Source organism: Lygodium microphyllum, chromosome 18 (genome assembly GCF_053477565.2).
Source record: "Lygodium microphyllum isolate KBCC chromosome 18, Lygodium_microphyllum_v1.1.10, whole genome shotgun sequence".
In the NCBI taxonomy this organism is placed as follows: domain Eukaryota; kingdom Viridiplantae; phylum Streptophyta; class Polypodiopsida; order Schizaeales; family Lygodiaceae; genus Lygodium; species Lygodium microphyllum.
The window spans coordinates 15,538,386-15,564,641 of record NC_141152.1 but is presented as its reverse complement, the minus strand read 5'-3'; positions in this window follow the sequence as shown (position 1 = coordinate 15,564,641).

Below are 26,256 nucleotides of genomic sequence, written 5' to 3'. Positions count from 1 at the left end.
ATGTCAAGATTGTGGGAGAGAAGGAAGGAGTCTCACTTGTAGCTTTCTTGCTTGCACAATGGGGGAATACACACACAGGTAGAGGCTGAAAACAGTTTTCCTCTTCTTAGTTGTGTAAGCCAAAAGAACTCTAGTACAAAAGAAATAGAAGAACCCTATATGTGGGTCTCAAACCAAACTCAACTAACTAAGGTGGCATACTAATTGAGCCACAAACTAGAGTAGATAAGGATAGCTGTCATCTAGCTATTATTCATGGGCGGTGTACCAACCGCATCTGCAGCTAACAAGTCGGTGACATAAATTCACAATGATCACCCTGGCATATCACGAGTGGAGCTCGATATCTCAACATAAACTACGATCGTGCATTGTGCGATTTTACTAATCCTTTTTTTTGCAAAAAATCCTCCAAAAATAGCTGAAAAGCCACTTGGTTTTTTTTACATGTCATCCTATTCTAGAAGTTGTCTACAAATTTTGAATATTTACAAGAAATAATATCAAAAATAGGCTAAACTTGTCCAAGAATTTAGTATTTTTGAACCATCCACACTATAGACACTAACACTAATGACTAATATGACATTGGCTCTCTAGATCAATAAGAAAACTGAATGACAATGTACTCTAGATTTTTTCACACTGTGTATGCATAGTGGCACGATAACGTACTAAGAGAAAGAGAGATATTCACTTTCAATTGGAGGATCAATATACACCACTATTCAAAAGAATTGTGGAAAGGGATGATACAATAGGATACATGATGTAAGAAGAAAGAAATGCAGGAAAAAAAATATTGATCTTTGGGTTGATGGGTGCATTTATCCACTGATCCACTAACTCAAAGGCCACCACAATTTAATGGACTTACATCATTTGTAAAGTTTGTTTGTGAAGGCAATGAAGGATTGTATGGATACACATGTAGACTTGTGACACAAGGATCAATAGTAGTTCATCAAGCATTAACAAATATGCAGACAAGATTACAAGGGTGTCTGCAGTCTTTGATGGAAAAAGATAGATTGTTGGCTCAACCAAAACACCTCATGGCCTCACGATCAGGAGCATCTGGAGGCTATGCATTGATCTAGCTAAATAAGTGTTTATAACGTTTATAGTCCAATGGATCCCTTCCCTACTCCTCACAGGGAGTGCTCAAGCATAATCATATCACATAAACAAGGAGCACCCCTTGGCTAATTTCCATGCCTCACTTCAGCTCTCCTACACCTTGAGGATTGGCTATCAGATGCGCAATTCAAACATAAATCACATACAATATATAGTCCTCTCTTATAATCAATAGTTCCAGGAGATGGAATATAATCCTCACTACACAGCCCCAAAGAAATTGATCACTATTTCTACGTCTTGGGATACCTCACCCTTAGCATGGATCAATGTTTATGAAGAAAATTGCCATGCATCTAGGATGATACCGTGTGTTGAATGAAATGCAACTGTGAATGATTCATAATAGTCAACCATTTTTATTCATTTAAAACAACATTGTGATATTGCAAAAATCAGATTTATCATATAATCAACACTTATTAGCCCCTCCTCTTCCTACTTGTAAAAAAGGTCTAACCTAATAATGGAAATGAATAGGAATCAAATTAATCCAAGCTACACACAACAAGAAATGTAACAAATTGAATTACAAACATGACCATGCCATGGAACATCTTTCATTATCATAGCACAATGTAGCCATGAGCTGCTGCTAACAAAGTACAAGAAGATGAAAGACAATAAGGATAAATTGTGATAATGCCAAAGAATGATGCTGCATTAGCACTTCTTGCCTTTTTATACTAAACCCTAATTCCTCTTTCTCTTGGCTCAAGTATGGTACAAAGTTTTATACTTGGAATAGGCTTCAACTCTCATGTCAATAATGCTTCATTACAAATCATCCCCTCCTAGAGATGTTTTGTCCTCAAAAGTAAAGTAGTAGGCAAGTCGATAATGAAGCAAATTATGTCGATGAAGATCCATAAGCATATGGAAGCACTTTGTGTGAAGAAACATCATTAATGAACTCAAAATAGTGAATTGACTACTTAATATCCAAACAGGGCTGCATCAAAAGAATTGCCATAACTTTTGACTAGAGTCTCCAAATTCAGTGTTTGAAGAGTAGAAATGAAATACGCACCTTGAGGCATCATCCCATACCATCAAGATCACTTTTTTATGTCACTAAGGTAATTTAATCAATAAAAATATTTTAAAATAACAAGTTTTCCATGCATAGACTATGATCATTCATATTGCAAAAGCCATGGAAAAGCGTCCAAATAAGAAGAGGATTGCCAACTGGACCCTTCCATAGGTAACCCCTTCCATTTGATCAAATTTCAGTGTGACAGTTTGGTTCCTAAGAACCTTTTCATGCTCCCCAATAATATTCTCAGGTTCATAGATAATCAGTCCATCTTCATCAAGTGGTGGAAGCTCTTCAATAACTTGTACATCTTGCACAATATGCTTCTTCAATTGTGATACATGGAAAACATAATGTATGCAAGTGGTTGAAGGTAATTGGAGCTTATATGCAAGCTCTCTAATCTTTTCCAACACCAAATATGGGCCATAAAATTTGTGAGCTAACTTGTTATTTCCACCCTTAAGGGATGTATAATGAGTCTTGGGCACCTTCAAGAAGATCCAATCTCCAACATCAAACTCCATGTGCCTCTGTCTATCATCAGCATAGGACTTCATGACATCTTGTGCCTTTCGCATGTTTTCTTTACATTGCTTCATAAGCATCTCCATTCTTTGTAACTCATCCTTCACTTGTGGATTCATGTCTTCATGAAACATGGCTGAAGGAATTTTAACCTTGTATCCATAAAGTGCCTCAAAAGGACCCATCCTAATGCTCATATGATATGTGTTGTTGTAGAAAAATTCAGCAAGATGCAGTCAGTTATCCCAAGATGATTGCATGTCATGACTGTATTATTTCCACTCAAAATATTAAATCGACCTTAAAACCCCACCCAATAAGACACCCCAAAGTGATCTCCCACATTGTAAAATGTTGGCAGTTAAACGCTTACCATGCACGCGCGATAATAAACCCCATCCGCATTGTGCAAATAGGGTCGAGGTTAAAACCCGCAAGTCGCACGAGAAACACCCCTTACGGAAAGGTAAATGGATAAATTATTAAAGTAGTGCAAATTTATTTATTAATTACCCCCTCCCCTCAGCCGATGCATGGCAAGGGAGAGGGAGTGGAGCTAAGTGGAGAGAGGGAGGAGTGTTGTGTGGGGATGCATGAGGGAGGGGAGGCATGAAAGTCCTCCCCGTGTGTGGATCTCCCCCCCCCCCCCCCCCCCCCCCCTTACACACTATAAGACCTCCCCCCTGGAGCTTGGGAGGGAGGCACGAAGAGAGGGAAGGAGGAGACCCTGTCTATCACGCTATCTGCCATCACTACCTTCACGGCCTGCTACCGCCAAATCTACCTCCATCACCAGCTACGCCACAGCCCTGCCATCGTCATCATCACCTTAATCGTATCCTCAACTCCCTCAAACGTCGCCTTCACCCCTCCTTCCCAATCATTCCCCTCCACGTCATGTTCTGTGATAGAAGTATAAGAAGCTTCTTTAGAAGCTTCTTAAGATAAGCTTCCATAAGCCTTGTCCACACGGCTTACCTCTGGTTTCTTAAAACCCACATCTGGTAAAAGGAAATCCTACGCGAGGGGAAAATAGGTAGGTTTTTGAGGCTGAGTTGCCAATCTTGGAGGGAGTTCAGAGATCGCATAAAGGCGAGGACAAATCACAGAGTCCAAGTCCACTACATCAACGATGGATCCAAAGCCAAAGACGCAAGGCGCACACACGGGAGCCTCGAACCCAAGATTACACATGGACATCACTGCGAGTCCTCAAACCCAGGTTCTTAGAAGTTTAACTCGACATAAACGGAATGCATTGGGCAACGTCTAAATTTCATGGGAAAGTTATGAATGTAAATTACTCATTCGTCTTACGAGTTTTAAAATGCATGTTGCTCTTTGCTTGCATTTCCAAAGTGAGACTCCTAAATGCATATTACATAGGTTAAAAGAATAAAAATTTGTTTAAATTCACCCTTATCTTCCTTCCAAGAAGGAACAAGCATATATTGCATTTAGGAAATAACTTCCTTGTTGTGATTCGCATGAGAAAATCGTTAACATCCGTTAGATGTTGTCCCAAGAATTGCATGGCATGACAAGGAAACCATGAACTTGCCTGTTGCATGCGAAGATGCTTGCATTTTTAAGACTGATTAAGTGCCGTAGAACAAATTAAGTCAACATTGGTTTTATGACATTTGTCATGCATGAACTTCATTTATCGAAGTTGTATCTAGAAAAGGTTACATGTCATATTAAAGCCTGAAATTCAATTGCATTAAATGAAAGGTTGTAGGCATAGCTCTTGATGTAAATCCATGTAGTTTTTATGCAAGTTATTCCCCAAATTGTCAATCATCGTGATTTTAGCAAGGAAAAGAAATGGTATTTGCAAACCTTATAGATGCATAGAAGTAATGAATCTCATATTTGCACGTAATGTGATGTCTTGCAACCATTTACACCATTAGAACAAGTTTAGCATCTCTAAGAAAGGGTTGTTTCTTGTCACAAGACAAGTAGACCGATTTAGCTAAATCACTTGTAATGAAATAACCCACATGGGATTCTTAAAAGCATAAATAGTTAGTACAACGAACACCTCAAAGTGCTAGCTAGGGTTTAGTACGTTAAAAATTCTGCCTAGTATGGCACTTGGAACGCCAAGTTAAGAATTTTGATCCCAAATGATCCTACCCATATTCATAGAATGTTGGGTTAGTTAGACGCCCATGCAATAACAATCTAGGGTTTTACCCTAAGGATCGAATGACCCAATACTAGACTTCCAATTGAGTCTAGAAACCCTAGGGTCAAATGTTATTGGCCTAGCAAGGTTAGGGTTGGGTTGGGTAAGAAGACACCCCAAACCCTACATCTTGGCTAAACATTTTTCTTGACCAAGGAATGTCGTTGATGGGAGATTGATCCCACAAGTTAGATGCGACTCCTATGCAACAAGTTGCAACGTCGCATGGTTTTGTGTTAGATCACAAAGTTGAGTTGCCACTCCTTAGAACAAGGTTGGCAGGTTCTAGTGCAAGTCTAACTTGCAAGAGGATGAGTAGACATCCTGCTACATCACCTTCCTTGGGCTGATTTGCCAAAGATAAGGAAGTTACGTATTGCCTAGCAAGAAATTGACAAATCAAGTTGGGTGACGAGCTTGCCCAAGATTTACCATCTTAATTTAAGAAACCTAAGATATTTATTAATTGGGTTCACAGGGTATAAACCCTAACCCAAGGATAAAAGGGTAAACAAACAAACCCTTGGGGATCTTTCCAAGTCGCAATTGATCCCAGATTGAATGCTGGATGCATTCGGAGAAAAGGATTCATACCTTAGCAGTTGCCCAAAGAAAATGACCATTGGATTGATTGTGTTTGTACAGTCTAGGAGCATTGTTTGTATTGCTTTGCTCAAAGAACTAAAGATTGAAAAATAATTAATGCTTCAGGTTGAAGGCCTGGAGGGAGAGGCAGCATTAGTTACCCCCGGCTGTCTGCTTGACCCTAACCAAGGGGGTTGTTAGCCACGCTGGGAACGTGGACTGAACCTCCCGCAAGAGGTCTCTCCGTTGGGCGCTACATGGAGCAGAAGGATGCTTGCGTGCTAGAGGGGGCTCTGGCCGTAAATCCCTTGTCTTCCAGGTCCTGCACAAGAGGCCGACGTGACTCAGGATTGGATGTTGAGGCCCACATACTAGTCTATGGGCGGAAACTTGGATTAGTAATCCCTAAGGATTGCTGGATTTCCTTCAGGCGGATTATGGATTGCCTTCAGGTGGATTATGGATTAGCCTTTGGGCTGGATTATTATGATGTATTCCAAAGATTGATTAATAAGATAACTTGTTAAAAAGAAACTTGTTTGAGACTGTTTTTCTATGTCAGTGCTAAGATTATGTGAAGGAGCTGGTGACTAATTGGCTAATTAAGAAAGATGTTTTATGCGTGTCCAATTAAATGTGGTAGGTAATTAGACAACTAAAGCAACCTTGAGGAAAGTGCGGTGGATGTGACCATGGGTCTGTCCTACGAATGGGTGGTCCCGGTTGTTTCTTACTTACTTATCGATGCTGACTTGTAGAGTCGCGAAGCATGGAACAGATTCCTGGTATTCGAGGTTATGTTTATGACCCGTGATGAGTGCCTCGGATTATCGACGGAGGATCGATATGATAAATATCCTAGACCGCATCTACAATCCTTTACCCCTGTACGTGGAACGGAGATGGACGGGTGATTCAGGAATTTATTACATAGTTGCCCACCGATTTGCGTACCTTCAAACCAACCTAAAGAGAATCAAGTGGTTGGAGGACTTGAAGATCGTGAAGCTGTTCATCTTTGTTGAGGCTCACGCAAATGCAACCCTACATGTCGGAGGTCGGAAGGTCAAGCAGAACACATATGTGTACGAGGAAGTGACCCGAATAATCCTTGCCGACAGAATCAAGGTGTTAGGACGTTATGAGAAGAACAGGTATCAAAAGAAATGATACCCTAATCTTCTAATGACCTATCGATTCCTGAAAATCCATGACCCCAATCCATACTATTACTCAGTTCCCATAGCTGAATGTAACACAATCTTATTCTCCCCGAATTAATGTATCAGCTTGTTCCATCTCCCTAAGAATAATTGTACTCCGAAAGGGGTATGCCCATATGAATGAAATAAGACTCCTTTTATCAATGATTATTTTGATTGTGAGTATTGATAAAAAAGTTAAGTGATTAGGTCTCTTGGCTGAAAGCTGAATTGGGCATGAAATGTAATGTGAGAAACGCTTAGCAAGTTGTTAACATTAAGAATCTCAATACCTAGGTACAACCTTAGGTGCAGACTCCTAGTCCGACCCCTACCCCAAGTACGGTCGTGATTCAGGAGAAGAAGTTTCTTCTCAAGCAAATCAAGCCACCAGAATTTGATGGCAAGGGAAGGACCGTCCAAACTGATGCCGAGATCTGAATCAAATCCATGGAGGATTACTTCGAAGCAGAAGATACTGCACCTGCTAACCAAGCGATGCTTGCCAAACTGAAGCTCCCCGGCAAAGCAAGGCTTTGGTGGAAGCAATGGTACAGAGACCAAGGGATCTCAGAAGGGTCAGTTACTTTGGGAGAAGCTAAAAAGAGCTATGTGAGGAAGATATCTACCACGTGCCTATCGCACACAGAAGATGAACGAGTTCTATGAGCTAAAATAGCTTGGTTTATCTCTTGATGCATACTACTCAAAGTTCGTCTCTCTTTTGAAGTATGCGCCACAAATGGATATGACACAACAGGTGTCGAAGTTTTGTGCTGGATTAAACCCACTGATAAATACCCACCTCGAATCAATGTGCCCAACAGACCTTTAGGACGCGCTCATTCGAGCTGCATCCATAATACAGGAGGGGCAGCCAGGTCAAGAATTAACAAGACTTGGTCTTATGAGGATCAAAACAAAGGAGTGTATAGGTCGCAGGCGAAGAGAGCTTAAGGTCAAAACTAGGGACAAAGGAAGAAAGCTAGGACCAACAATGTCAATAATTTCATTCCTACCCAAAGTAATGGCCGCAATCTCCGTTGCTTCCATTGCAACGAGCCTGGTCATTTCAAAAGGCAATGTCCCAAGCTTGGTGAAGGACAACGTCAAGGACCATCCCAAGGAACCATCCGTGCCCAAGGAGCCGCCACCCGAGGCAGAGGAAGAATTGCCTATGTTGCCAATAGGGAGATGTGCGATGAAGAAGACCCAACCATGGAAGCAGACTTTGAGAGGGCAACAGTCCATGCCACCCTTCACAAGAAAGGCCCGAATCGCCAATTTTCGGTGATTTAGACTCCATTGGATTATCAAGGTAAAAACTTCAAAACTTTGATTGATTGTGGCAGTACACATTCCTTTATTTCACCAGCTTGTGCAAGAAGATTAGGAATAGCCACAATAGATGCACCTACCTTACTTGTGGAATTAGCAAATGGTCGTGAGGTCACGTGTACCAGGAAAACTGCTAAGGTGAGATTCCTATTGGGTGGAAAGTCGACTTCAGTCAGATTCAGGGTTATGAACCTAGGTATCCACGAGTGTTTGCTCGGAATGGATTGGCTAAAACCTAATGATGCCCACATTTATTGTGGAAAGGGCCAAGTTTCCTTTAGAAACTCTAAAGGGGGATCAGTCACAACTCAAGGAGAGGCTGGTAGGCCAAAAATTCAACTGGCCAAAGCATCTCAGATAATAAAAGGAGTTAGAAAGGGACTATCTATCTATTTGATTAAGCTTAATAAGCTAGACCAGAATCAAGAGTCTAGGAAAGAACCTTCATGGCTAAAGGAGTATGTAGACGTATTTCCTGAAGAGCTAACATAACTTCCTCCTCATAGGGAAGTTGATCATGAAATCAAGCTAGTGCCAGGAGCTGCACCAATTGCGAAGAGGCCATATAGAATGTCCATCCCGGAAGCGATTGAGCTGAAGGAGCAACTCAAGAAATGGTTAGACCAAGGCTACATCCGTCCTAGCAGTTTGCCATGGGGAGTTACAGTGCTATTCCAAAAGAAGAAAGACAGAATGCTTCAGCTATGTATTGATTACAGAGGGTTGAATCAATCAACCATTAAGAACAAATATCCTATTCCAAGAATAGATGAACTTCTTGACCGTCTTCAAGGTGCGAAGATCTTCTCCAAGATTGATCTCAGGTCTGGTTATTATCAGATAAGGATCAAGGAAGAAGATATCCCAAAGATGGCATTCAGCACAAGGTATGGGCAGTTTGAGTTCCTGGTCATGTCATTTGGACTGACAAATGCTCCTGCTACCTTCAACAGGCTAATGCAGGATATCTTTAGGCCATATCTTGATGACTTCGTACTCGTCTTCTTTGACGATACCTTAGTCTACTCCAAACAGGAAGAAGATCATGAACAATGAGGGCACACAATCTTTATGCCAAGAAGAAGAAGTGTGCATTTTTCAAGCGACAGATTGAATATATGGGATTCATTGTATCAATGGAAGGAATTTCAATGGGTCGGATATTCTGGAGTGGCCAACACCAACAATTGTTGAAGAAATACGTAGTTTTCTTGGATTGATAGGATGGTACATAGTCTTTATCAAAAACTATGCTCTGATTGCAGCGTCACTGACTGATCTACTGAAGAAGCAAATATCAATTGTATGGTCACTTGCTAAATAGTCCAGCTTTGATAAACTAAAGCAAAGCTTGGTATCAACACCTGTTTTGAAACTTTCGGACCTTAGTAAGGAGTTTGAAGTGATAACTAATGCTAGCACACTTTCCTTAGGATGTGTGCTTATGCAAGAAGGTCATCCTGTAGCATACTCTTCAAGAAAACTGAAGAGCCATGAGAGAAATTATGCGACCCACAATCTGGAACTGTTAACTGTCATCCATGCTCTCAAGCTTTGGAGACACCACTTGCTAGGTAACAAGTTTACCCTAGTGACAGATCATAAAAATCTCAAATGGATTTTTACCCAAAATGAGCTCAACATGAGGCAATGTCGATGGATTGAAGTGCTAGAGGAATATGATTTTGAAATCAAATACCGGCCTGGAAAGGAGAATGTAGTTGCCGATGCACTCAATCGCAAGGCATTTCTAAATTCTCTGATCTTACGAGATCCATCAATGGCTAGATCTCTAGCCACAAAGGTATCCATGCCAAACAACCCAATACTTGAGCTAGCTAAAGAAGAGGCATGCCATGATCCAATCTATCAAAAATTGCTAAGGGAGATCCCTATCAAGGATCAAGACTAAAAGCTACATGCAAAGTATCTAGAATTCTCTATCAATAGTGGACTTGTCTACTATAGAACGAGATTATGTATACTGAAAAACCAGTCACTCAAGCAAAAGATACTTTGGGAAGCTCATGACTCCCCTTTTTTAGAACATCCTGGCTATGCCAAGACCCTCAATGCAGTTAGAAAGAGCTATTACTGGGAAAGGCTAAAGGTGACGTTCTCAAATATGTCACTGAATGTTTGTCTTGTCAACGCATTGAGGCAGAACATGTTAAAATGCAAGGGAAGTTGCAACCACTTGACATTCCCTAAATGAAATGGGAATTCATCAATATGGACTTTGTTGTTGGCCTACCCCTAGTTCAGGGAGGATACAACTCCATTATGGTTGTGGTGGATATGCTTACCAAGGTTGCACACCTTATCCCTGTTAAGACAAACTATAAAGCCTCAGACATTGCAAGGTTGTTTATCAAGGAGATATTCAAAATGCATGGGTTGCCCAGAAGAATCATTAGTGATCATGACTCTCTCTTCACATCACACTTCTGGAGAGCTATCTTCGAAGCCATTGGGACTCAACTCTGTTTCAGTACAGCTTACCATCCGCAAACTGATGGTCAAACGGAGCGTGTCAACCAAGTTATTGACGATATGCTAAGGGCACACTGCTGCCGTGAACCCAAAAAGTGGATTCAATACTTTCCACTGGTTGAGTTTGCTACAATGCCTCTTATCAACAAAGCATTCGGATGAACCCTTTTTAAGCATTGTACGGGCACGACTGTCGAAGTCTTTTAAACTTCTCGGATCCAACCTTAAGGGTTGAAGCTTCAAAGCAAATGCTGGAAGATATGGATGACCAAATGAAGTCAATAAGGCAGGACATCCAAGCCGCCAAGGATAGACAGAAGGCATATGCAGATTTGAAATGTCAAGATAGATCCTTCGCTGAAGGGGATATGATCTTCATTCGCGTACGCCCAAAGAAGAGTTCCTTATCCTTAGGTGAATGCAAGAAGCTAAGTCCAAGGTATTGTGGACCCTACAAGATCCTCAAGTGCTTATGACCTAATGCTTATAGACTTCAACTCCCGAGAACCTAAAGGTTCATAATGTATTCCATATTAGCCTACTGAAGAAGTATGTACCTAACCTAGATACATACTTGATGATCAACAAGTTGTAATGCCTAGCCCAGGGGTCCTTGAGCTACGGCCTGACAAGATCTTAGATGTTAGGGAGAGATAATTGAGATCCAAAACCTTGAGAGAATATGTCGTCCAGTGGAAAAATTATCCCGAGGAGGATGCCACTTGGATGGATGAAAGTACTCTCAACCAAAAATACCCCCAGTTCTTCTCAAGATGAGGACATCTCGATTCCTCTAAGAGGGAGAGAATGTAATATTTCCACTCGAAATATTAAATTGACATTAAAACCCCGTGCAATAAGGCACCCCAAAGTGATCTCCCACATTGTAAAATGTTGGCAGTTAAATGCTTACCACGCACACGCGATAATAAACCCCATCCGCGTTGTGCAAATAGGGTTGAGATTAAAACCTGCAAGTCGCATGAGAAACACCCCTTACAGAAAGATAAATGGATAAATGATTAAAGTAGTGCAAATTTATTTATTAATTACCCCCTCCCCTCAGCCGATGCATGGTAGGGGAGAGGGAGCGGAGCTAAGTGGAGAGAGGGAGGAGTGTTGTGTGGGGATGCATGAGGGAGGGGAGGCATGAAAGCCCTCCACGTGTGTGGATCCCCCCCCCCCCCTTACACACTATAAGAACTCTCCCCTGGAGCTTGGGAGGGAGGCACGAAGAGAGAGAAGGAGGAGACCCTATCTGTCACGTTGTCCGCCATCACCGCCTTCACGGCCTACTACCGCCAGATCCACCTCCATCGCCAGCTGCGCCACGGACCTGCCATCGTCATCATCACCATAATCGTCATCCTCAACTCCCTTAAACGTCGCCTTCACCCCTCCTTCCCAATCATTCCCCTCCACGTCACATTCTGTGACAGAAGTATAAGAAGCTTCTTAAGATAAGCTTCCATAAGCCTTGTCCACACGGCTTACCCCCGGTTTCTTAAAACCCACATCCGGTAAAAGGAATTCCTCTGCCAAGGGAAAGTAGGCAGGTTTTTTAGGTTGATTTGCCAAGCTTGGAGGGCGTTCGGAGATCGCATGAAGGCGAGGACAAATCACAGAGTCCAAGTCCACTACATCAACGATGGCTCCAAAGCCAAAGACGCAAGGCGCACACGCGGGAGCCTCGAACCCAAGATTACACGTGGATATCACTGCGAGTCCTCAAACCCAGGTTCTTAGAAGTTTAATTCCACATAAAATGAATTGGGAAATGTTTAAATTTCATGGCAAAGTTATAAATGTAAATTACTCATTCATCTTACAAGTTTTAAAATCCATGTTGCCCTTTGCTTGCATTTCCAAAGTGACAATCCTAAATGCATATTTCATAGGTTAAAAGAATAAAAATTTGTTTAAATTCACCCTTGTCTTCCTTGCAAGAAGGAACAAGCGTATATTGCATTTAGGAAATAACTTCATTGTTGTGATTCGCATGAGAAAATCATTAACATCTATTAAATGTTGTCCAAAAAATTGCATGGCATTAAAAGGAAACCATGAACTTGCCTGTTGCATGCGAAGATGCTTGCATTTTTAAGATGGATTAAGTGCCGTAGAACGAATTAAGTCAACATTGGTTTTCTGGCTGTGAGGTGCCCGCCCATCGGCTTTCCAGGCACTCTTTTAGCGGTCTATCGAGAAACGGATCTAAGCGTCGCTGCCCGGCACTCCCAAGGAATGTTCCGAGTTTTGTCGCCTAGGGTTTCCCGAATCCGCCTCGCAACGGAACGTTCATGATCAAACCCACTAGGATCGACCTAAAATTTGGGTTCCTAGTTGTCAAGGTCTCCTGTTAGCATTTTAGCGTCGGATCTTGGACATCCTACTTTATGCAGAGATACCCAATCCGAAGCAGATCCATGCCGCACTTAGTTCAAAGAGAATGGGAAACGAGAGGGATGCGCTGCTCAACCTCTCTGCCCATAGGGCATAGTCCCATTCCGGTCCCCTAAAACGGCATGAATCGGGTTCTAACCTATCAATATCTAAAGGTTGAATGATGATAAAAACTTATGAGAAGCCTCCCAGTTCTCTAGGACCACCCTGCCATAGGACGGACCCGTCGGGGTTTCCGCCCACCCGCTTCCCTTAATAGCTTTAATTTTCTAATTAGGTCCTACCACATTTATGTGTGACACTTAAAGCCAGCTTCATTAATTAAGCCTTTTAGGGAACAGGGTTCGTTCGCATAACTTATAGCACAGACACAAAAACAGAGCAAAGCAATCTATTGACAAACAAGATCATACAAGTTCCTTAACTTATCTTCAAGTTAATCTTTGTCTCCCGCCCATACAGGAGAAATTATGTATCGCTTCTGTCCAACAGAAGTATCCCTTCTTCCCTGCAGAAGTAGCTAGTCCAATTCACATGGCAGCACAAACTCAATCCTTTATCTAGAATAGGATCTCCCAACATGCCCAGATGTTGGGGGCCACGGAGGTCTTCAACTCCATTCTTGACCTAGCAAGGGGTGTCCAGAGCTCCAACTGACCCGCAAGTTGTCTAGGAGCGAAACATCATTCCCGTGGTTGGCCTTTTCACCACTCGACCTTCGGCCCATGAATCAAGTAGTGCCCTCTCGGGTTACTATGCGGTGCGACCATGGAGGTGATCCACCTGTACAATATATCCTTCCTTAATTAAATCCTTTAAGAATCAAGCACAAACAAGGCATTCAGCCTAATATCATTTTCCAAGAAAACATTCCTTTATTCCCATGGCAACTTGTCATCACAGACCCTTGCCATGCATTTACCATAAATCACAAGCACTTGGAATAATCATCCAAACAACAACTAACAACCAATTGAATATAAAAGCATTTCGAATGTTGTTCGATCAATCAACAAAACCAATTGTATTCTTTCCAACCAATGCAAAAATAGATGATATAACATTTTCATCGTATATTTGCTCTCCCCCTTGGGATCTAAGAGCAATAATATGCAAAAATGTTTATTAAACCTTCCTTCCTTCGGCTAGGGCATATGTTAAGGGTTCAAACACTATTCACGATGTAAGTCCTATAGGTCACTTACCTTGAATGATAACCCAACCCTGAATTTGGATTGGCAAAAGTTATCATTATCCAACAGATCTCAAGACATCCTAGTTTTAACCCCTATGATCAATTTCTTGTACTAGATCTTAATCAAGTCATGAGGCAACTAGAAAATTATCCTCATATATCAAACATGTTATAGGCATAACGTGTAAATACTTGATAAGATAAGTGTGAGATGATCTCAAGTAATTAAACTCCAATAGGCCTCGCATTGACCTAGAATCTAGTTTTTCTTAATATTTGGCCTGTTAGGCTAAGTACTTTTGAAGTATCTAAACTTTAAACTAGTACTTCTCCATTCATGATTCTTAATGTCATATTCTTTTAGCAATTATGCTATCTATAACCCTTGACTATACTTTAATCTAGCACTTATATGCCCAATCTTTTAATGTCGTTCTTTTGATGACTATGCCATTCATAACACTTGACTAATTCTTCCTTGTAATTGCTCTACTAGCAAATAAGTCATATGTAACTAGGTGCAATTATCTTCCCTTGATATATGCACTTCACAAACTCCATCTTTCGAGTAGAGGAGATGAAATTTATCCTTTTCCATGACCTATTCTTGTGCAATAGTATGGAGCCTAACGAATCTGATACAAGAATCAAAGCAAGCATCTATCAATTTGAAAATACATTACTTACGACCGGAACCTCAATTGGATTGACAGTGATGCCTTTGCCCGAAGCCTTGTTGCTGGTTGCAGGATTGTCATCCGCACGCGACATTCTTCGCTTGGAGGCCATCGTCCGCAGGTAGACTCAAGAGATTAAGAAGGTAGAATAGATTCAAGATGGGAGAGTGTAAGAGAAGATGGTTTAGTCGAGGATCGAGATAGAGGGAATTGAGTTAATTCTCTTCCTTGCAGCCTCTCGGGGTGACTCTTCTCTCTCTCTCTCTCTCAAGCTCTCTTTCAAGCTCTTCCTCACAATCTCTTGGAGGAGTATCCTCTTCTCTACCTCTCTCTCGCAGCCTCTCGGTGTCTCCTTATGCTTTTTATGCCTCTCCCATGCCTCATATTTATAGTGAATTAGAGAAGAGGGCTTGTGGATGAGAAGTAGAGCTCTTTATGGAGGGGGATCTTGGAAAGATCAGTGATCTGATGCTCAGATCATGAATCTGATGATTCCATTGGCTCCAAAAGAGGGGTAAAACTCCAAGACACTTGGTTAGAAAGCTCTTAGTTCACTCCTTCTTCTTTTCTCTATTCGCAGTACTGTCTACTGCCTGTAAACTGCGATCACGACGCGCGCGATTTCGCCAGTCACATTTCTTTATTTTTCTTTTTATAAAATCTTCAAACTAACTAAAATATCACTTGCCTTTTCTTTTAAATGACATCTAGTTCCATATTTTTTTTAAAGGATAATATCTAAAATATCTAAAATATACTAGCTTTGCCCAAAATCTAATGTTTTTGGACCTTCCAAACTATACACATGAACTTAGTGATTAATATAACTCATAAGTCTCATTCACGTTGTAATTTACGTGAAGGGTAGCTACGGTCTTTGCCGATTCGAGAAAAATATCAAATTTACGACTCTTGATTTTTCTAAATAAAATATTTTAAATTAAAAAAATTATCAATAATTAGTGTTAGTTAGTTTTTACCTTAGTCAGTCTTTAGTTAGTAATCTTACTAACTTATTAATTGACTAACTAACTTACGAACCAACCAACTAACTTTTATTGTGCGGAGATATTACATCCTCCTCCCCTTAGAGAAATCGAGATGTCCTCATCTCGAGAGAAACAGGGGGTATCATCTTGGAATATGTGGGTTATGGAACACCACGCTTCTGCTGTGCTACTCTGATCTCTCACAGACATACGGTCTTTTGAAAAAAACAACTTATGGTATTTGATATATTTGAGTCTTGGTTACAATAGAAAGTTTATTGTAGTTACATCTCATGGATATCTTCTAGGTTTTTCCTAAGCACTTGGTATATTCTAGATCATTGGAGCTTGTACGGCTTATTTCTTGTAAGCTCAAGTTCTCTTCGAGTTCCATTGGGACAATTGATATAGTTTTGTCCAATGTTGTGGCACTCAGAGCATCGATGTTTAGGGTGCTTTGGACATTCCCTTTTGAAATGACCTAACTCCCTGCAATAGAAACATCGCGGAGCTTTATCACTTGTGCTCACAAGATTTTTGGTTGTCCTTGGTAAGATTTTCTTCTTTAGACCAAAGTGTTCTAGGATTCTTTTAGCAGATTGGAGTGGTCCTTTATCTTGGAAACTACATTTCCAGATTGTCCTGCCCTTAGTTCGGGACTGAGCTCCATGGACAATTGGCTTTGCTTGTAATACTAAAGAATACTTCCAAGATTCAACATTCTGGTAAGACCCAATCTATATTAGTTGAGAAGAAATGACTTAAGAGAAATTCATTGCACATTATGACTATCATTCCTTGCCAGAGTATCTCTAATCATTTGCAAGTTCTAGGCTCAAAATAGACACAACTCATATTACTCAAGTTAACTGTAGTTACAAGAGTAAAGTTTATTCCAATACAAGTTGTATTTCATGTCGACAAAATTTCTAGGATTTCTAATACTCCTAAAGTGGTGTAGTAGGTTCTAAGTATTCGTCTTCATTTGATTTCTCTATATATTCGAAGACTGCACTTGTGTAACTTTGTTTTCTTGGAGACTCCGTATCTTTTGGACTTAAGTCAGGGCAGTCTACTTGGACATGTCCTAGCTCATTGCAATGGAAACATTAACGGTAGGGACATCTCCTACGGATGTGCCCTCTCTTTCCACATGTATGGCATCTCTTACCCAGATCTCGGGAGTCATCTTTACTGAAATTTTCCGATTTAAATTCTTGGACGATTGGATTCGCTCGGAGTAATGCGTCTTGCAAGTCTGTTGGACGCATTGCTTCAAGACGATGGCTCAGAGGAGCGTTTAGGCCATGGCAAAACTTGGATACTTGCTGCCAATATCCATAGGTGGTGTGTATTTTAGTAGGGTTACAAACTTTGAGTAGTAAGCTTCCAAAGTTAATTCTAGTTGCTTTAGCCTGAAGAATTCATTCATCTTCAAAGTCTGCTAGATTGACGGAAGGTATCGTCTGCGTACAGCATCTTTCAGCTGAACCCAAGTAACAGCGGCTTCAAAAACACCTTAATCTTTGCACCATTGCTTCCACCATAATCGAGCCTGGCCAACTAACTTAAGTTTGGCTATCATTGCTTGATTGGTGGAGGCAGTTCCCGAAGCAAAGAAATAGTCATCCATCGACTCAATCCATATCTCTGCCTCTGTTGCAATGTCTATCCCTTCTCCATCAAACTCGGGTACCTTAATTTGCTTGAGAAGGAATTTCTTCTCTTGCATGTCAACATTCGTGGGTGTAGAAGGTGCCTAACAATCAAGCCATACTGCTTAGATTATTTTGTTTAGGATATGTCTACAAACCATACATTAATCAATCACGTATCATTACAAAATTTCGCTCTGATACCAACTGTGAGGTTCCCGCCCATCGGCTTTCTAGGCACTCTTTTAGCAGTCTATTGAGAAACGAATCTAAGCATCGCTGCCCGGCACTCCTAGGGAATGTTCCGAGTTTTGTCGCCTAGGGTTTCCCGAATCCGCCTCGCAACAGAACGTTCATGACCGAAACCACTAGGATCGACCTGAAATTTGGGTTCCTAGTTGTCAAGGTCTCCTGTTAGCATTCTAGCGTCGGATCTTGGACATCCTACTTTATGCAGAGATACCCAATCCGAAGCAGATCCATGCCGCACTTGGTTCAACGAGAATGGGAAACGAGAGGGATGCGCTGCTCAACCTCTCTACCCATAGGGCATAGTCCCATTCCGGTCCCCTAAAACGGCATGAATCGGGTTCTAACCTATCAATATCTAAAGTTCGAATGACGATAAAAACTTGTGAGAAGCCTCCCAGTTCTCTAGGACCACCCTGCCATAGGATGGACCCGTCGGGGGTTCCGCCCACCCGCTTCCCTTAATAGCTTTAATTTTCTAATTAGGTCCTACCACATTTATGTGTGACACTTAAAGCCAGCTTCATTAATTAAGCCTTTTAGGGAACAGGGTTTGTTCGCATAACTTATAGCACAGACACGAAAACAGAGCAAAGCAATCTATTGACAAACAAGATCATACAAGTTCCTTAACTTATCTTCAAGTTAATCTTTGTCTCCCGCCCATACAGGAGAAATTATGTATCGCTTCTGTCCAACAGAAGTATCCCTTCTGCCCTGCAGAAGTAACTGGTCCAATTCACATGGCACCACAAACTCAATCCTTTATCTAGAATAGGATCTCTCAACATGCCCAGATGTTGGGGGCCACGGAGGTCTTCAACTCCATTCTTGACCTAGCAAGGGGTGTCCAGAGCTCCAACTGACCCGCAAGTTGTCTAGGAGTGAAACATCATTCCCGTGGTTGGCCTTTTCACCACTCGACCTTCGGCCCATGAATCGAGCAGTGCCCTCTCGGGTTACTACGCGGTGCGACCATGGAGGTGATCCACCCATACAATATATCCTTCCTTAATTAAATCCTTTAAGAATCAAGCACAAACAAGGCATTCAGCCTAATATCATTTTCCAAGAAAACATTCCTTTATTCCCATGGCAACTTGTCATCACAGACCCTTGCCATGCATTTACCATAAATCACAAGCACTTGGAATAATCATCCAAACAACAACTAACAACCAGTTGAATATAAAAGCATTTCGAATGTTGTTCGATCAATCAACAAAACCAATTGTATTCTTTCCAACCAATGCAAAAATAGATGATATAACATTTTCATCGTATATTTGCTCTCCCCCTTGGGATCTAAGAGCAATACTATGCAAAAATGTTTATTAAACCTTCCTTCATTTGGCTAGGGCATATGTTAAGGGTTCAAACACTATTCACGATGTAAGTCCTATAGGTCACTTACCTTGATTGATAACCCAACCCTGAATTTGGATTGGCAAAAGTCATCGTTATCCAACAGATCTCAAGACATCCTAGTTTTAACCCCTATGATCAATTTCTTGTACTAGATCTTAGTCAAGTCATGAGGCAACTAGAAAATTATCCTCATATATCAAACATGTTATAGGTATAACGTGTAAATACTTGATAAGATAAGTGCGAGATGATCTCAAGTAATTAGACTCCAATAGGCCTCGCATTGACCTAGAATCTAGTTTTTCTTAATATTTGGCCTGTTAGGCTAAGTACTTTTGAAGTATCTAAACTTTAAACTAGTACTTATCCATTCATGATTCTTAATGTCATATTCTTTTAGCAATTATGCTATCTATAACCCTTGACTATACTTTAATCTAGCACTTACATGCCCAATCTTTTAATGTCGTTCTTTTGACGACTATGCCATTCATAACGCTTGACTAATTCTTCCTTGTAATTGCTCTACTAGCAAATAAGTCATATGTAACTAGGTGCAATTATATTCCCTTGATATATGCACTTCACAAAACTCCATCTTCCGAGTAGGGGAGATGAAATTTATCCTTTTCCATGACCTATTTTTGTGCAATAGTATGGAGCCTAACGAATCTGATACGAGAATCAAAGCAAGCATCTATCAATTTGAAAATACATTAGTTACGACCGGAACTGCAATTGGATTGACAGTGATGCCTTTGGCCGAAGCCTTGTTGCTAGTTGTAGGATTGTCATCTGCACGCGACATTCTTCGCTTGGAGGCTATCGTCCGCAGGTAGACTCAAGAGATTAAGAAGGTAGAATAGATTCAAGATGGGAGAGTGTAAGAGAAGATGGTTTAGTCGAGGATCGAGATAGAGGGAATTGAGTTAATTCTCTTCCTTGCAGCCTCTCGGGGTGACTCTTCTCTCTCTCTCTCTCTCAAGCTCTCTTTCAAGCTCTTCCTCACAATCTCTTGGAGGAGTATCCTCTTCTCTACCTCTCTCTCGCAGCCTCTCGGTGTCTCCTTATGCTTTTTATGCCTCTCCCATGCCTCATATTTATAGTGAATTAGAGAAGAGGGCTTGTGGATGAGAAGTAGAGCTCTTTATGGAGGGGGATCTTGGAAAGATCAGTGATCTGATGCTCAGATCATAAATCTGATGGTTCCATTGGCTCCGAAAGGGGGGTAAAACTCCAAGACACTTGATTAGAAAGCTCTTATTTCACTCCTTCTTCTTTTCTCTATTCGAAGTGCTGTCTACTGCCTGTAAACTGCGATCACGGTGCGCGCGATTTCACCAGTCACTTTTCTTTATTTTTCTTTTTATAAAATCTTCAAACTAACTAAAATATCACTTGTCTTTTCTTTTAAATGACATCTAGTTCCATATCTTTTTTTTTAGGATAATATCTAAAATATCTAAAATATACTAGCTTTGCCCAAAATCTAATGTTTTTGGACCTTCCAAACTATACACATGAACTTAGTGATTAATATAACTCATAAGTCTCGTTCACGTTGTAATTTACGTGAAGGGTAGTTACGGTCTTTGCCGATTCGAGAAAAATATCGAATTTACGACTCTTGATATTTCTAAATAAAATATTTTAAATTTAAAAAAATATCAATAATTAATGTTAGTTAGTTTTTACCTTAGTTAGTCTTTAGTTAGTAATCTTACTAACTTATTAATTGACTAACTAACTTACGAACCAACCAACTAACTTTTATTGTGTGGAGATATTACACTGACATTCGTCATGTATGAACTTCATTTATCGAAGTTGTATCTAGAAAAGGTTCCATGTCATATTAAAGCCTAAAATTCAATTGCATTAAACGAAAGGTTGTAGGCATAGCTCTTGATGTAAATCCATGTAGGTTTTATGCAAGTTATTTCCCAAATTGTCAATCATCATGATTTTAGCAAGGAAAAGAAATGGTCTTTGCAAACCTTATAGATGCATAGAAGTAATGAATCGCATATTTGCACATAATGTGATGTCTTCTAACCATTTACACCTTTAGAACAAGTTTAGAAGAAAGGGTTGTTTCTTATCACAAGACAAGTAGACCAATTTAGCTAAATCATTTGTAATGATATAACCCACATGGGATTCTTAAAAGCATAAATAGTTAGTACAACGAACACCTCAAAGTGCTAGCTAGGGTTTAGTATGTTAAAAATTCTGCCTAGTATCGCACTTGGAATGCCAAGTCAAGACTTTTGATCCCAAATGATCCTACCCATATTCACGGAATGTTGGGTTAGTTAGACGCCCATGCAATAACAATCTAGGGTTTTACCCTAAGGATCGAATGAGCCAATACTAGACTTCCGATTGAGTCTAGAAACCCTAGGGCCAAACGTTATTGGCCTAGCAAGGTTAGGGTTGGGTTGGGTAAGAAGACACCCCAAACTCTACATCTTGGCTAAACATTTTTCTTGACCAAGGAACGTTGTTGATGGGAGATTGATTCCACAAGTTAGATGCGACTCCTATGCAACAAGTTGCAACGTCGCATGGTTTTGTGTTAGATCACAAAGTTGAGTTGCCACTCCTTAGAACAAGGTTGGCAGGTTCTAGCACAAGTCTAACTTCCAAGAGGACGAGTAGATATCCTGCTACATCACCTTCCTTGGACTGTTTTTCCAAGATAAGGAAGTTATGTATTGCCTAGCAAGAAATTGACAAATCAAGTTGGGCGACGAGCTTGCCCAAGATTTACCATCTTAATTTAAGGAACCTAAGGTATTTGTTAATTGGGTTCACAGGGTATAAACCCTAACCCAAGGATAAAAGGGTAAACAAACAAACCCTTGGGGATCTTTCCAAGTCGCAATTGATCCCAGATTGAATGTTGGATGCATTCGGAGAAAAGGATTCACACCTTAGCAGTTGCCCAAAGAAAATGACCACTAGATTGATTGTGTTTGTACAATTTAGGAGCACTGTTTGTATTGCTTTGCTCAAAGAACTAAAGATGGAAAAATAATTAATGCTTCAGGTTGAAGGCCTGGAGGGAGAGGCAGCATCAGTTACCCCCGACTGTCTACCTGACCCTAACCAAGGGGGTTGTTAGCCATGCTGGGAACGTGGACTGAACCCCCCACAAGAGGTCTCTCCGTTGGGCACTACTTGGAGTAGGAGGATGCTTGGGTGCTAGAGGGGGACTCTCTCCGTAAATCCCTTGCCTTCCAGATCCTGCACAAGGGGTCGACGTGACTCGGGATTGGATCTCGAGGCCCGCATACTAGTCTACGGGCAGAAACTTGGATTAGTAATCCCTGAGGATTGTTGGATTGCCTTCGGGCGGATTATGGATTGCCTTCAGGCGGATTATGGATTAGCCTTCGGGCTGGATTATTATGATGTATTCCAAATACTAATTAATAAGATAACTTGTTGAAAAGGAACTTGTTTGAGACTATTTTTTTATGTTAGTGCTAAGATTACGTGAAGGAACCGGTGACTAATTGGCTAATTAAGAAAGTTATTTTATGCGTGTCCAATTAAATGTGGTAGGTAATTAGACAACTAAAGAAACCTTGAGGAAAGTGTGGTGGATGTGACCATGGGTCCGTCCTACGGATGGGTGCTCCCAGTTGGCCAGCTCTCAAAGAAGTTGACAGCAAGGAACGTTGACCTAGAATCTAGGATACTAGAGTCCCGATTTGTGCTATTTTAGGGGAACGGAATGGGACTATGCCTTATGGGCAGAGAGGTTGAGCTTTGCATCCCTCTCGTTTCCCATTCTCCTTGAACCAAGTGCATCATGAATCCTCTTCGACCCTGACGTTTCTACGTAAAGTAGTTCGCCTAGGGTTCGACACTAGCTGTCGTTCTAGGAATTTCACCACTAGGAAAACCTTGATTCAAGTCGGTCCTAAGTGGGTATGGCCGGAATGCTTCCGCTTCATGGCAAACTTGGGAAGACCTAGATCGCAAAACCCGTGACATTCCGTGGGAGTGTCGGACGATGCTTTCTGGACTCTTTGACTCTCTTCCTGATGGGCTGCTAAGATGTGTCCTACGAGCGAACAGGTGGACATGTTACAATGGCAATATGCATAACAAGTCTTGGGCACCTTCAAGAAGACCCAATCTCCAACATCAAACTCCATGTGCCTCTACCTATCATTAACATAGGACTTCATGACATCTTGTGCCTTTCGCATGTTTTCTTTACATTGCTTTATAATCATCTCCATTCTTTCTAACTCATCCTTCACTTGTGGATTCACATCTTCATGAAACATGGTTGAAGAAATTTGAACCTTGTATCCATAAAGTGCTTTAAAAGGAGCCATCCCAATGCTCATATGATATGTGTTATTGTAGCAAAATTCAGCAAGATGCAATCAATTATCCCAAGATGATTGCATGTCATGGCAATAATTAACTCTTTCAGTTTGACCATCGGTTTGAGGGTGGTAAGTCGTACTAGGGGTAAGAGTAGTGCCCATGGAAGTAAAAAAATCCTTCCAAAAATTTCCCATAAATATAGTGTCTCTATCCAATGCTATCCTCAGGGTCATACCATGTAACTTGAACACTCCTTCCATGAATTGACCGACCACTTGCTTTGCTGAAAATTATGTCTTGGTTGGAATAAAATGGGCTGATTTGGTAAGTCTATCCACCACAACAGAAATGTTATTCCAACCATGCCTTGTGGTAAGGAGTCCCGTAATGAAGTCCATTGAAATATTGGTTCATTTTCCTTGTGGGATAGGCAAGGGTTGAAGGAGACCGATTGATAATAAAGATGAATCTTTATTTTGTTGACATTCCAAGCAATGAGAAACATACTCCTTCACATCCCGCCATAGACCTTTCCAATAGAAACTCTTGTGCACCTTGTCAAAAGTCTTAAAGAGACCAAGATGACTAGCCAAGGGCGAAGAATGCATTTCTTGAAGGACTTTTAGCCTAAAATTACTTTGAGGGATCAAATAAACCTTTCCTTTGTACCATAAAAGTCCATTATGCCATTTGAAGTTTGGATATTCTTCATTTATCCCTTGCCGTAATTTTTGCATTATTATGGCAGCATGCTCCTCCATCATATATTCCTCTTGTATGTCATTTATCCAATCTTTATATATAGTGGAGACAGTAGATACACTACATGCCCACATCTTAGAGAGCGCATCCGCAACTACAGTGTATGTTCCAACAATGTATGCTAGCTCAAAATCATACGATTGAAGAGTTGCCAACCACCTTCTTTGTTTAGGAGACAAGTTGGGCTGTGAGAGGAAGTACTTCAACACCCTGTGGTCACATTTCACTTTAAAGTCACTTCAATAGAGGTAGTGATGCCATTCTTAAACTGCATGTAGTATAGCTAGCATCTCTTGCTCATATACATGCATTTGTCTCTCTTTTTCATCAAAGTTTCTGCTCTCATATTCAATGAAACCATGTTCTTGGCCTAAAACGGCACCCAATCCTCTTCCACTAACATCCGCATAGATTACAAAGACCTTAGAAAAGTCAAGACAAACCAATATGGGTGCTGAAATGAGGAGTTGCTTCAGCTCATTGAAGCTTTTGTTGGCTATTTCATCCCAAAAGAAAGCTTCTTTCTTTAATCGATCGTTTAATGGTGCAACCACATGAGCATAATTCTTGATAAATCTTCGGTAGAAAGAAGAAAAACCAAGAAAACCCCTCAATGAAGTGGTATTTGTTGGAGTAGGCCAATCTTTCACACATTGGACCTTTTTTGGGTCAACCTTTATGCCATTTTCTTCAACAATATGTCCAAAGTATTCTACTTCTTTGGCCATGAATGTACATTTAGTTGCTTTAGCAAACAACTTATGACTTCTCAATATGTCAAAAACTTCTCTAACATGTTGTAAATGCTCCTCTTTGTCCTTATTATATATCGATATGTCATCAAAGAATACCAAAACTCTCTTGAACAAAAGTGGCTAAAGTATTTTGTTCATTAAAGATTGGAATGTGGCTGGAGCATTTGAAAGACCAAAGGGCATAACCATGAAATGATACAATCCCCTCTCGATTCTAAATGTAGTCTTGTATTCATCCCCCTCCTTCATGCATATTTGGTGGTATTCCGATCAAAAATCAATCTTTGAAAAGACCTTGGCATCCTTCAATTCATCCAAGAGATCATCAATCCTTGGTATTGTACACCTATTTTTGATAGAGGCCTTGTTCAAATCCCGATAATCTATGCACATGCAGAATGAACCATCCTTCTTCTTGACTAGAAGAACAAGAGAAGCAAAGGGAGATTGAATTGGTTGTATAAAACCCATTTCAAGTAGCTCCTTTACTTGATGCTCAACTTCTTCTCTTTCCACCTCTGAAAGGCGATATGGAGGTTTATTCATAAGCTTAGTATTTGGAAGCAAGTCGATGGGGTGATCCACTTCACACTTTGGAGGAAGAGAGGTAGGTGGCTGAAATAAATCATCATACTCTTCCAACAATTTACAAAGACAAGGATCCATATCTTTTGAAGGAGTAGAGGGCTTATCCTCATCAATCTTTGATAAGAGAAGGCAAAAACTACATGCCTTTGCATTTATCTCTCTCTTAATCTTCTTGGTGCTGATCACCTCTAGCTTCTTCTTCTTAATCCCTTGAAGAGTAACTTGATGTCCATTCCATTGAAATTCCATTTGCACCCTATTCAAATCCATGGTAAACCTGCCAATACTTTTCATCCAATTGTAGCCAAGTATGACATCAATGGGATCCATTTTCAAGGCAATAATATTCACTGAAGTGGTACAAGATGATGATAAAGTGATGGGAACATTGGGACAAATTTGATTATTGCTCTCATAAGATCCATTTGCCATTTGTATTCTTAATGATGAAGGCATTTCTTGTATATACAACTTCTGGCCATCAAGTGACCGTGTATTAACAAAGTTATGTGTACTCCCAGTATCAATAAGAATATGAGAAATTCTTCCATTAATGTAGCCTTTAAGGCGTAATGTATTGTCCCCTTTGGAACCATTCCATGCATCACGGGAGATATAACAAAGCTTCAATGAATCCAAAATTTTCCAAGGATCATCCATGAAGTAACCACCCAGGTCGAATGGAAAACCATGCATCGGATCATAGAATTCTTCATGGAAATCATCATCATGGTCATGCGTCTCCT